The sequence below is a fragment of the Anabas testudineus genome, chromosome 10, assembly GCF_900324465.2.
Source record: "Anabas testudineus chromosome 10, fAnaTes1.2, whole genome shotgun sequence".
Taxonomy (NCBI): domain Eukaryota; kingdom Metazoa; phylum Chordata; class Actinopteri; order Anabantiformes; family Anabantidae; genus Anabas; species Anabas testudineus.
In genome coordinates, this window is record NC_046619.1 from 16,699,209 (window position 1) to 16,713,819 (window position 14,611).

Genomic DNA, 14,611 nt, shown 5'->3' on the forward strand with positions numbered 1-14,611 from the left:
GAGGCTCTGAAGTTCTTTAAAATTGCTTTGCATTTAAAGATCCTTCAATTAAACGCAAAGGATTAAGTAGAATTAATACGATGACAAAGTAGTGATCCTTAACAGTTACTCCTACAAACTTTGATGCATGCTTTTACCCTCTTACAGTACTGTATTCAAGTGCAGACCTTCCAGGAAAGTGAAAGCTGGAGTACAAAAATGCACACAGCACTTGACAGAAAAAGATTCCATCAGTATGTTAAGTTAGGAATTGACAGCGATTTGTCCTGGTGTGTAAAATGTCTGCACTACTAACTCAATAGCAGGTAATATCCTCTCCATTACAGACAGACAGTAGTATCTGGGTTGCTCTCAAATGTCAAATAGCTGTTCTAAGTAATAACTGGTAAAAAGTTGACGAACATTCCTCTAGCATGCTTCTCTGGTACTGTGCATATGTGTGTGTGGTCAAGATGCTGTGGTAAACTGAGCTGCTCTCAGGAAAAATCTAAGACAATAGCATCAGTATTTTAAATATAATATAGATGAAAGGGAAGAGAAAAAGGCTCTTATCACATCCTCCAGCTGGCTCTAGTGGGTGTTTTCAAAGACAACAGAACAGTGACATAAGGATTCTTGCTGTGATGTGAAACCCTCAAGTGACAGCATAAAGAAAGTCTGTGCTATAATCAAATCGTTCACCTTGGAAGTTTTCTCCCAAAAGCTTCAATGATGGACATTCTACTGCGACCAGAAACTGGAGCTTTGACCTATTTGCTTCCACACTGGGTATTAATCTAGGACATCATACTGTCTACTGAGTATCACATGGAAATTTAGCATGTGTAAATTTAGAATGAGGACTTAATCAGCAACCAGCAATTACTAAGTTCAAGATCCCACTTTCTTTCTTTCTTTCTTATTTTTAATAAAACAAAATCAGAGGCTATGACTGGCCACGTCAAATGATTTGTGAAGAAACAGTTTTTGCAAATAAACATTATTTAACTTTAATCAGTTCTGCTACAAAGAGGTTGCCAGGTGTGGAATTGACAAAGTAACACTCGTTCAAATTTATTTTTTGGAAAAATGTAAATGAACAACAACATTGTAAATCATGCCTCATGACAGACTGAAGAGCTGGGTGTCCTTGTTGCTCTGCAATAGGACACTTCCTGTCTGCTCTTCCGTTCAATGCGTTTCTAGTCATTAAATCTGTCCTGCGGTTTATGTGCCTTCATGGTTTTCGTCAGAGCAATTCACCTTTCTTTGTTGTTGAAATCACATTTAACATATTTGGTGTACTAGGCTACTTGAGCTTGTTGCACCTGGCTAAGGTTCTCTGTCAAAAACAATAATGTAGCATAATTTACTTAAAGTACAAAAGTTCCTTTTTAAATAAGCCATTTTACTTTTACTAGTGTACAATTTCACCATAGCAACATTACATTTTCTTGAGTAAAACTATTTTGTACTATTTACACTTCTGCCAGTGGCAAAGATGATTCTAGCTCCTGTGTAAATGAGCATGATTGTGTGTTTTGGACGAGAACAAGAGCTGAGAATTGGCATAGAGCATGGTCATTAGCTGTGCAATGCTGTCATAATGTTTATTTTCCCTTCAACGTTTCGATTGGTTCAGTTGATCGTGGTCAAACACACACAAAATCTTTTGTCTGAAGACATGAACACAGACAATGACAGAACAGGCAGAACACAGGCTTGAGAAACTATTCATACCCCTGAACTTCTCCCTTTTTATATTGTGCATATTGGTAAATGGATACAATGCCATTTTTGACATTAGCCTACACTCAACAACTCACAACGAAAAAAGTCATATAGGGTTTTAGAAACTGCACATCTATCTGAATAGACTCCCTGGCCCTGCTACTGAGAAACACCCCCATCGTATTACTCAGTTTGGCTGGATGGCCAGCTCTAGGAAGAGACCTGATGTTTCGAAACTTCATCCATTTCACAATTATTGAGGCCATGGTGTTCCTGGGAATCATTTTATACCCCTTGCAGTGATCTAAGCCTCAGCACAGTTTTATCATAGAGTTCTAGAGAGAGGTCTGAATTGTGGGACCTTATATACTTCTACTACTAAACTTTATATAAACAGCTGTATGTTTTTCTAAGGCCACAGGTGGATTCCACTCGAGTTTTAGACACATCACAAAAATAATAAATGCAATTTAAACATGCTTTTAGACACACATTCTGGGTGATTGAGTGTAGATCAATGGAGATTGTTTTTTTTTTTGCATTTTCACAATTAAATCCAAAACAAAAAAAGTAAAGTCATTGTATCGAGCCAAATCCCTAAAAATGTCATTAAACCGCAGCCTATGTAGCATTAAAAAAAAGCCATTCACATGGATTCCACTGCATGCACTACAATTAGATTCCAAATCACACCACATGACCTCAGGTGAAAAATGTGCTGCATTTCAACATTATAAATTAACTGTTCAGACACAACTTAAGTGAAATGGTCATTCAAAGGTCACACCTTCAGCTCAGAGTAGATTGCTGTTCAGTCGTCGTGACCATGCATTTTTTAATTAGGTTATAGTTTTAAAAGATGTAATAGTGATGTGGCTTCAATTCCCAAATTAAACCAGAGGATAGATAATTATGCTATTGACAGAAAAATACACTGCAGTGTATTCAAATGAGCAGGCTCCCTAATTTGTGCACGTTCCCAAATGCAGGCGTAGAATCCAGTTGAGGAAAACTATTTGACATGCACCCCACATCTCCAATAGTTAGTAGTTCTTAGGCAACAGGCAATTAGTGGCGATACTGCTTCTATTATGTGGGACTGAATCTGAAGGCAGATTCCAGTATTAATAGCTTAAGAGCTGAGCAGCACCTGAGCCTAGGTAACAATAAAGCACAGTAGATTCCCTGCAGGTAAACCATTTCAAGCTCTGTTTTACACCCCTTTAACTATACAGTACTCTAGGAAAGGGCATTTTGACATATTAAACTGCTTCAAATCTTTTACAAGACATCATGACATCAAACAGTATTTATGTGACAGCTGTAAAGGTACTCTTTGGTAATGTCAGTTGAACAGTAATAAGAACAAATAAAAACTTGATGGATTAAATAACAAACTTATTATTCAGTCCATTTAGTTTTCTTTTTTCTTCACAACTGGTTTCCTGCCAGTATGAGGTTAATAAACACTTAGCTGTAGAGAGGTGTTAGATTTTGAAATTAATTAACTTTTGGAAGTTGTTCAAATTAGAGAAAGGAGAGAAAGAAAAACTGACAATGTAAATGTGCTAGAAGTGAACTATTCTAAGAGGCATGCTGATAAAAGAAAAAGTTCACTGCATCAAACAATGATGAATTACTTCATCATTATTCCACTACAGCGTGGATGTTATTTAGGTATATCATACCTGTGATGTTGAAATCATAGAGCAGCAGACCTCCTTGTTCTGGTCCAGATCATGTTGCATAACATTGGCTCAAGGCCTGCAAAACACAACAGAAAAAAATTAATTCACATTTATAGTTCATAGTGTTAGGGCTACTTTCAGATACTAAAGTGAAGCCTAAGGCTCCAATCAAACCCTTTTTAGCAGCCTGGAGCAGCTTTTTGTAATTTTTTTCAATGAGAGTGAAGCGTTTTGTTGCCGTTTTTGCTGCTCCTTTTGCAGATTGCCTCGTATTTCTCTCCTCTATGTGCTTTGTGTTTATTACAGGAACACCCTGAACGCCTCCAGTTGGAAAAACTTCACCAATGCTTCTTATTTAATTTTATTTTTACACTGTCCAATTAGCAGACTGCCAAACTGCCCCTGACTCATACAAATATGAGCCTTGAAACAACCTTCATCCACCAGCGGATGTGCTCCATGATCTCGCTTTCTGATGGTCTCATGTCACATCACACAAAGTGATTTTTGCAGGTTGTTTGATTATGGCTGCTTAAATTTCATAGAGCAATATTGGGTCATTCTGTGGTCTGATATTGTCCTGACTGTGTTGTCCAGTGACTTATTACAAGCACGCATATCAGGCAGATTACCTTGATCTGTGAATTGTACTGTTGCACTAATTTGCTGCCTATCTAAAAAGCACTGAGATTGAGGAGAAGCTTATTGCCACTATGATTAAATTTCCAGAGCTGTGCAATTAGACCTCAAAGGAATACAAGGACATAAGCCACTGTCTTTGCATTTTAAGCTTTCATCCAGGGCTATGTTTCTATTTTATCTTCTTTACCTGCACCCTGTGGCAAAATGACCACACTCAGACAGCCCTGTGTTTCCACACTGTGTTTTTTTACCAACAGGGAAGGCCCCTGATGCAGACCTGAACGCCACATTAGAGATCAGAACATTTTGGTGAAGAATAACAACACAAAGGCTGTTTACCCCCTGACTGTACAGAACTGTCCGAACATAAGTAAGTAAGTCTTATTCACCAAAGAAATGCTTCTATCCGGGCTGTTCACTAATTAGAGCCAAAGAAGAAATATAACACCCAGTTATTCTACAGGCCACTGCACAGCTATTTACTGCAGCAGAACAATGGCAACACAGAGTCCTGAAGAGCCAGTAGGAAGTGGATCCTGTCAGGGGATTCAAAACAGTGTCACTTTATTTGTTTAGCCTCATATCGGCAGGATTCTTTTTTATTTTGCACTAAAAGTTCAAACACTATATAGATTTAAATAGAATTGGCACTGCACACCCATACCACTGTTAGATTCATGTTGGACAGTTTTATAAAAATAAAAATCGATACAACAGGACCAGCGATATTGTCTTTTTATTCCAAACTTCTTCTCCTTCTTCTTCTTCTTTGTCAAAACTTGACATCTACATTATCCACAATTCAAGTCAACCAAAAGAAAGTTTGGTCAGAGAAGCAGGTGTGTTATGCTTGCGGCAGCTACTGCCTCGAGCCACTAGCCTTAAGGTCTTAATAAGGAGCAAGGTACAGATGTCTGGTAAGATCGCTTTTGTCTAACTCCACACCCCCAGATATATAAAGTTTGCAAAGTTCTAGTCTTCAGAACCAATGACAGCTTCCTCTGGAGCCACAATAAGATTTATACAACTTTTTCACATATGTGGCCTGAAAATATCTTGTGCAGCTGCTTCTGTGTTCTCTCACTTTATCACTTTTTTAATCTCTGTTTTTGTGTTGTATAGAAAACTCTCATCAGCACAATTTGCTCACTGTATTATAGGAACTGGTCAACATATTTAAAATGTACACTATCAGAGACATTCCTCTGACCAGTGTCATTATAGGATGACAGCCCCTAGCAAAATCTCTGGCTCCGCCCATGTCCACCCACACCTACTTCAACATCCGGCTCGCACTAGCAGAGAAACCATTAACAGTAATGAGAATCGATGGTGGTGCTAAAAGTATTGGCAGTCCAGCCCAGAAGCTGCTCTCAATGCCATCTTTATTAGTCTGGAAAAAGAGTGCTACTCTCTAGTCTGCCAGCTCTAAATAGGAGCACATTGATCAGAAGGTCAAGTCAGGCTGAATCCAGCCCTTTAATTGTCTGTCATTCTCTCCTCTGATTCACTTCTTATTCCAACAGCTGTCAGTCGCCTCTCCGGTAAACCAAGGTCACCATCAAACATGGCAGTCCACACAAAGGCAGAGGTTAAGGCTCAGACAGAATACTTGTTATGTAAGAGGAAAAAAAACTGAAAGCACAGAGTGAATTATGCAGTCATATTTATCCTAATCAGCTGAGAGCAAGAGAGAACTCCACAGACTTCTGGTGTCTCTCAGGAAATGAAGCACACATTTTAATCCTTTTATTGTAGCCAAATGCATCTCCTAAATTTAGCTCGAGAGGTGTCCCTTCATCAGAATGATACAGTATACAGCACAGCTCTTTAATGCCTTCTTATAGACCATATTACTGTCTCATGTTTCTCCCCCAATGATGACCTAATCTCCCTTATGGACACTAGAGTAGCATTAAACTATTTAAATCCAGTTCAGACGTGCATTCCTTTACATTAATCTGACGGCACCTGAACATGTTGGCTTCATGTCTGAATGAGCACCTGCATTGCGTTTCAGTAAAAGTCACAAAGCCAATCTTACTAGGCACTAGTAAGATTGCCTAATCAACTAAAACATAAACTTAACTTAAACTTAGATTTGTCAACAAAAAAAGTGAAGTCGCAATATAAAGGAGAAAACATTGCTGCTGTGAGACTTTTTTTTAAATTAAATGCACAGTTGGACCACTCAGTCTGTCTGTTTCTGACTATAGCCTTTTGAGGGTATCTGTCGCCTGTAGTAATAAAAAGGAAAAATGTTAAAGTTAATATTTAAAGTCACCATTGGAGGGAACTCGTGTTGCTATTGGAAAAAGATGCAGAGAAAAAGCACCAATGTCAGCATACAGCTCAGCAGCAGACTAACACACTAAAGAGATAAGAGGGTGACCAAACACAAGAATGGTAAAATGCATTCAATCTATTCATTGAGTCAGATTATGTGACACACAAGCTTCCAAAGAATTTAATGCTGCACTTGATCTGAAATTCTAAACTCCAAGGACTGCATCAATTAATTTATTACACTGACAAATGCAAAGAGCTGCTCAGAGCAATACATAGGATTGGATAGGAAAACATAAAGTAGCCTGAAACTAAAACAACACTGTGGGTGGACCACAGGGGTAGCCACATGGTTGGTGCAAATGCCACATAACTACAACATCCCCAGTTCGAGTCCATCTGGGGGCCTTTGTTTACATGTCACAACCTTTCCCTCCCCATTTTTCCTTCTGCCTCTCTACTGTAAAACACTCAGAAGCTAAAAATGCCAGAAAATAATATTTGAAAGAAAAAAAAAAAACAGCTTTAAAGCAAATACCACACATGTTCTATGCCTCTCTTTGTCCTACTGAATGAAACCATGACATACATTATGTGACCAACGTCTGAAAGTCATCAATTAAGCAGACTGATTAAGGCAGCAAAGTAACATATCCTGTGTGTGAAAATGCCTTTAATTAGTCAATTAGTGTTACCCAACAAATCTCACATAAATTTCCTCCAATTTATACAACGATCAGTCACAAAGTTCAAAGTAACTAGTGGTTTTAATGGTGGTGGACAGGGATAAGCACAGGAAGGTGTCGGAACACACAGTGCTCTGCAGCTTAATGTGGATGGGGCTGTGTAGCCGCAGACTGGGCACAATGCCCATGTTGACCCCTGTCCAATGAAACACTAGCTGGATTTATAGTTGTCACTGACTGCTCTATAACATATATATATATTTAAGCTGTAATTAAATGTAATTTAAAAATGCTGGAGAATACATTTACCTCTTTACAGTGGCATATCCTCACTTAAGCAGAATACTGTTATGACAGGGGAATAGGTTTTATGGCCAGTCTATGGAAGGAGAGGATGATTGTTGAGGATTTGCCAAAATGGATTGTATGTGTCACTGCCCAAAATATATTGCAGTGATAAGCCTCAACTTAAAGTTCCACCTTAGAGTGCATTTTCTTCACTGAACAGCCGTTTTTACAGCCAACAGTAAACACGACTAGAAAAATACAGTACAGCACTATTTATGAAGCATTTCTGACAAGTGTCTGTGACAGCTGATGAAGAAAACATGATAACAATAAGTTTTAAATAGTGAATCAATCATATTCTAATTATGTGAATTGTTAACAAAGACAATCTTTAAAAAGGCTACAAACAGTTAACAAAGGCACCCAGTCAATGCCTGAAATAAGAGCCTACAGTGCCCAGACTCTGTGTACAGTATGCTGGCAAAGCAGATAAATGGAATCCCTCATTAGGTCTAATTACTGTATCGAAAGATTAATATAGTCATGCCAGCCCCTCTCTATAAAACCTTAAGTATTACAGGATTTTATCCTCCATGTATGCATCTACACAACTAACTCATAATATGTATTGTCAGAATTATAAATCTGACATTTTTCTTCAGTATTATGTTTTATAAATAAATAATATTTATCAGAAGCATGTCATTTTCATTTACTTAAAAATACATGTGAAGTAAAACCAGCTCAAATAAAGGAGGATAACAATTCCTATGCTAGTTCTTGTTAAATCTCTGATTCCAGCACTAGCTCTGAGGGAGGAATACCAGTCAAATCCTTTCGCACATTAATCCACGTCTGGCTGCTTCAGACACACAGCCCTGTCAGAACTGTACCCTGGCTTTAGAGCTAGAGTCATTTCAAATGTCTTGGCAGCTAATCAGTTGGTATCTTTCATCAAGTCACAGTGACAGGGCCAAGACTATCTTTACAACATCTACCAGGGTGAGATAGTGTTTCACTTGTACGGTGTTTAGAAGCTTTAGTGTTTAATAAGTGTCAGAACAATTACATAAACAAATGCAGTACATGGAATATGTCTTAGCTACTGGCTGCTGCAGATTTTTCCAGGATGTAAGGAGAGTAAATAAATAAGTTAACATACGACTCTATATAAAGCATTCTCAGATAAAATATGAATAGTAAGACAGACAGAAACCAACTTATAAACGCCTGTAAACATGAAACATGGGTTTAAAAACCCATTCCAAAATCTAATTCCAGCTCCTGTTAGCTTGAAATATGTCGATGTCATTCATACAGGACACGATAGCCAAGGGTAAAGTATGTAATGATGTTGTGACCACTTTTTGCTGTAATCAAAGTCTCACAGCTCTTCACTACAACAGGAGATTTAGTTCAATCACTAGAATTATAACCCATCATCAGCACTGCCTGATTAAAAGTGTGCCTTTCATCTTTATGAAAAATATGGCATTTGTGGAAGTCTCTGCCCTGCCCAACAGGTTTAAACTGAGGTCATCCTCAGATGATCAGGTAATTAGTGCAGAACAAAGAGTAAAATACAAATCACTGTTTAGCTCATGAATTTCAAAAGTCATGCATGTTTGAAAACTGATAATTTTTGGGTGTGATGAACACAACACTATTTCACTATTGGATTAACATGAAAGTAAAGTACATCCATGCCTTTCGACTTGTCAAAGTCATAGCATCTTCCAGACTTACTAATCTACTTTGCACCCTTCTGAGACGTCGCATATGATCAGCATCCACTGAGATCTGATGAGGAGATTTACTTATAGCCTAAATGACTGACCACAGGGACTGATGTTGTGGTGAGAGAGGAAGACAACAGCAATGCAGTCTGCCTGGGTTTAAAGGCGAAGAAACATCTGTGTTTAGGGCTAAATGGTCATAAAACACTGGGTTATGCCTTCAAAGCACAATGAATGCAATGTACTCACATTTATCCTGGGTGTATACTGCACGGACACTGGAAATTTCATTCATCTTCTATACTACATACAGTGAGGCTCAAAAATATTGGAACAATAATATGCATATTGGCATTTGGCCTCTGTTCATCACCATTCAGGAAAATGCCCACGTGTTTTAGTATGGTCCATGAGTCCAAATGCCCCCCACCCGAAAGAACTTCCAATATTTATGAACCTGACTACAGACAAACCTACAGCACATCCCCTGTGGCACTTGGAGTAAGAGTCCACTGTTCTATTTTTTAAGCCTCCTGAGAAGTGTACAGTGAATGCTCCCATACTGTCATTTAAGCTAGTTTATTTTTATATTGGAAGGTAGGTGATGCTTAAAGTTACAAAATAGCTTTATTTTTACCAGCCATTTCAGAGAAGTGAAACAGAAGGTAATATAAGACTTCTACAAGGTAGGTGATTATAATTAAGTTAGTATGCCAAATGTCTTCATCAGCACATTAACTCTTCTCATTGCACATTAACTTCTCTGTCATCTCTCTTCTACCCTTGCAGTGCATACAAAGTTGTAAATAAGACTGATAGTGAACACATGTGAGTGTTTTTGTCACAGAAAGATGTTCTGTACAAAGATTTATGTTATGTTGTCCTAAAAAAGTTCTCCATTTGATGAAGCTAAACTACTATGGTGAAGTAGTGACAACATGACAGAGGAATTAGTGTCAAGTTCAGTACCTATCATCATTTTGTGATAAGAACTAAATATACATGCAGTGTTGCAAGGCAAAAAATGCATTTTCCTCACAACAGCTTTCACTGTTCTAGTAACTTACTTTTGATATTTTATAGCAGGTCAGTACTGTATGCACAATACACACACTTTATTGATTCACTCTGATGGCAGCCTCTCACTGTCTGCCTCTTCTTATCCAGCTCCCACATTCCCTTGAGGGTCAATAAAACATCTCATAATGAGAAATGTCACCTTTCCTCTCCAAAAGTGGGACAAAACAATTTGGTTTAGAACACAGAAACGTTCTCAAAATGGTGCCATCCGCTGAGCTAAATTTAGTAAGATGGCCTCAGGCAGGAAAGTCTAGTCAGACAGATTTAGCAGATGAAATCAAAATAATTCTGGTCTAATTTACTCAACTCAAGCGACAAAGCAGAAAGCACTGAGTCGTACAACAAACAAACAAATGCATTCCACTGGATCAGAAGAACACCACCTATTAATAGGCAGATCGATGATGACAGATCAGATCAGCTCAATGATGGGATTACTGTGGCTAATCATTTTAAGCCATTTTTAATCACATGTAAAGATGTCATGAAATTGATTTGTGTATATGTAGGAGGAAAGTTTTCCCTTCCTTATCTTACTTTAATACAATAATTATAGCAGGAAACAGCAGCTAATAAATACCAGGTGTGTCAGCTCAGTTCATTAATTAAGCCGAAGATGTCAGAGGCCTGAAGTGTTTCTAAGGGCTTGTTAATGACCAAAGTGAATACTGGGACATCCTATTTCTTAATGAAGCAAATGCCAAGAGCGGATATAAGCCTTCCTTATGAACACCAGTCTACAAGTTGCTAAGGAAGCAGAATTGTTTACATGGAGTTGAGAACCGTTGGCACTGACATTTATTTGTTTGGCCTGTGACATCATCAGCTTAATTAAGGCAAACTGACTAAGTGAGCAGCACACCTGCTACTTCCTAGCTTGTAACCCTCACTATAACTATAGGTTTAAAGAGAAAAGGTTTTCTGGAGTAATACCGCTCCTACATGCAAGGAGATAATGATTCAGATTTTAATCTGATCTCCTGATCTGAAGGAGGGGACACAATTGAAGATTGGCTGAGACAAAGATTACACCGCTGAAAATTGCTTCCCCCAACCTGTACAGGTTTATGGACGACAACAAGCAGTTTGGACTGTTTATATGCAGTGCAATCTGTGCTGAAAACAAAAGAAAAAAAAAACAAACAAAGATGTTTAAGTGAGGCAGATTTTAAAATAGCCAATTGTAATTTAAAGGTGCAGTGTGTAAGATTTAGTGACATCTAGCAGTAAGGTTGCCTGGTAAGATTGACTGTAACCATCTCAATCCAGACCACATACACCTTTCTCTTTGCAACCATGAGGAAACCAATGTTGGCTGTCAGGTTACATATTGTCATCTACGCTGGCACTGAGTAGCAAATTGTAAAGTACTAAGGTTACTTTAGATACTCATATTTTTCTTTGTCTTCCAAGTGGTGCTATAGCATCACCTAAGTGAAGCTGAGATTTCCAAACCATTTATGTTTTTTTTTTTTACAATAGCAGCACCCTAGAGCTGTGGTACCACTCCAAAATGTCTGGTTGTTCATGACTGCCAAGTGCTATAAAAGCCATTTTATTTTACACTGCAGTATTGTACATTTTCTTGCTTATGTGCATTTAAATGCATTTACTCATAAACAGACTTTCACTGCACAATAGTAATTAGGACACTTCATGTGTGGGCTCTGAAAAAGAGGGACTGCCCACTACTCTCAGAAATTTCAAGTAATAAAAACATTGACCATATGCTGGAGAGTGGGTGGACTGTTATGGTAATGTATTTTAATAAACTCAATTAGGATTGCTGGAAAAAATAATAGACACATTTTGCCTTGTGTACAGAAAGATCACGTAGAGGAAGCATTATTTTACATAAATCATCAATAAATTTGCCCTTAGAGTCATAAATGTATATTGTTGATCGCAACATAAACCAGAGACTAGCAAATCACACACACATCTATACACATCAAGTATATAATCAATATTGTTTTAAATATACCAATATTTTGCTATTATTAACAAAATACCTACATAAAGCATCGGCAATTCCTACATACTCTGATTCACAGTACAAAGCACTGCCAACTGTTGTTAATCTCCTCTGACAGTACAGGATCATATTATATTCTAAAGGGAAAAATGAACCTAAATTTGTATGCAGGACTGGATTTTGACTTTTGATTCAAGCTTAGTTCAGTTCCAGGCAGCCAGGGTCACCTTACCCAACATCCAGATGTAACGGAACAGACTGATCAGTAATTTAATGCAAAAGTATGCAATTTTAATAATGATAAAAATATAATTTCTGCAGCAATTTAAAACAATAGCATAATAGAAAAAGTTATTTTCTTTTTCATTTAATGGAAGCACAAACAAAGGAGATAATAAGGAAAACCCTAATGTAACCATTTTCCAAAAATACTTCGCTTTTGAATAAATACATTTAGATAGTGTAATGTTTATCTTTGTAGAACAGGCAAAAATATGACTATCATCCAAGGGAGAGATCTCTCTCAGATACTATTTGTCATAGGCAATAATACACTTATGCATAATATATCATATATTAAAGTAAAATATTCGAGGTTTGTAGGTATTTGGTAGAAAAAGGGATTCAGTGGCATCACTCTAGGTTTCGGGAAAATGTCAATATTTTTACATTATCTTTAATCAAAACAACTAGCGTAACATCAATCAATAATACAGCAGCATAATTATTGATAGCTGCTGATTCACTTGGTGTGGACATTGCTCGTGCTGATGCTGGTACAGGTCTACTGAATAAATGTGTAAATAAAACTCCAGAGGGGGCAAAACTAATGAGGGTAATATTAAAGCTTCATCCATTTACACATGTTGATTCTGACCATTTTGGAAATCATCGTTGACTAACAGTTCAGAGGATGAACTTTATTTATTTATATTATTAAGAGAGTGGAAAATTAGGCATGCACCACTTTAAAATATTTGTGTTGTATTGTTGTATGTTTCACAACAACTATAGATATAGACCTTGTAGCCTTAACTGTGTTTTAATCTTGAATGAAACAACTGACAATGAAGCAGCCAACACTATGCAGTGCTATTCAATTTCTTTAAACAACACAAAAGAGAGGAGATGACTTCATCTTGCTGCTACAATCACGACCGCATAGCATCATATGATGTAACAATATACCTCCTTCTGGGTTACACATGTAGAATCCCCTCTGCACTCACAGCTCTGGTCTCACATTTTATCTCTGTCTTGTGCTTTCAATAAGTCAAGCACAAACTGATCAAGAGGAGTGGTAGATCAGGTAACACTGGCATAGATGCAGCTCTTATTTGAGCAAAGCAAGGTCATGGAACCACATGAATCCTGGATCAATCAGGCAGATTGATGAAGCACAACCTGCTGACATGACGAATATTGACACCTATTACATCTGGGTCCTGGAGCCCTCACACTGCATAATGAAGCAGGTGCAAGTAACAAGAAGGAGGCAGACCTAACCCAAGCTATTTAATCATTTTAATTATTAAATCAAACACAAGCTATTTAATAATTAACAATATTAAATAGCTTGTTTTTTCCAATACGTAGATATTTTCAGTTATGTACCATTCAATCTTATAAAACAGAGACTAGCAAATCCTTATTTGAGAAGATGAGAACCAAGAAGACGTTATTGTCACAGTTTCAGTCTCGGTTTCAGTAGAGTTACACCCCCACTCTGCATGTTCATCTAATGTCTAAGTCAGATAATGAATCTGTTTCTTAAGCTACACTAAGTTTAACTTAAACAATAAATAATCAAGTAGTTTAAATTCAGAATTCAAAGTGTGCACATCAGACAGTCTGAATGGGTCACCTTGTAGTGCTTTTAGTAAACTAAACTAATAACAGACTGAATCTACAGCATATGTGTGTGAATTGGTTTCAGACAAACTGGACACCAAGAAAAAAAATAGTAAAAAATTATTACATGCCTGTTTAAAATCATTTGGAGCATCAATTAAATCAATTAAATTAAAATACATAAAGTTATAAAAATCTGAATTAAATGTCATCAGTTGTGGCCTACAGCTCTGTATCAGATAGAAACCAGTGTAGCCATGCTTTTACTTGAATTAACTGGTTTAATATTTGAATGCTTAAAAAAACCTCTGTCATTTTTCCTGCTCAAATTCTTGTTGTATTTCCGACAACAGGGACACAGAGTGGGCCACAACAAATGGCATCCTTCATTTTTAATCAATAGGAGGATTAACCTTTGCCATCCGCGGTCCCTCTCTTAGCAAAATGTGGAGTAAAGATTTAGGATTAAACCTGTGAAGACATGCTTTAGCTCATTATAGGACTTAGATCTTCTGACCTGTATGACACCACATACATCACTGGCATTAGGTTAACATTAATGACTTGGTAATCCTTCAAATCTCTCAAAAAAATTGCACCTCATCATGAACCTTTCTGGAAATGAATGCATTTGCAGAGGTTTCTTCAGTAATTATTCTCTATAGTTTT

The 14,611-nt window shown here is 37.3% G+C and overlaps 1 protein-coding gene across 2 annotated transcripts in view; it reads right to left on the bottom strand.

Annotated features, from left to right (window-relative positions):
* The window catches only part of enox2 (ecto-NOX disulfide-thiol exchanger 2), a 146,131-nt gene that overhangs the window by 129,012 nt on the left and 2,508 nt on the right, over positions 1–14,611 (bottom strand). For both annotated transcript variants that reach the window (XM_026358274.1, XM_026358272.1), the window contains exon 2: positions 3,399–3,474. The gene's annotated coding sequence lies outside the window, so the exon portion shown is untranslated. The remainder of the gene's footprint in view (positions 1–3,398; positions 3,475–14,611) is intronic.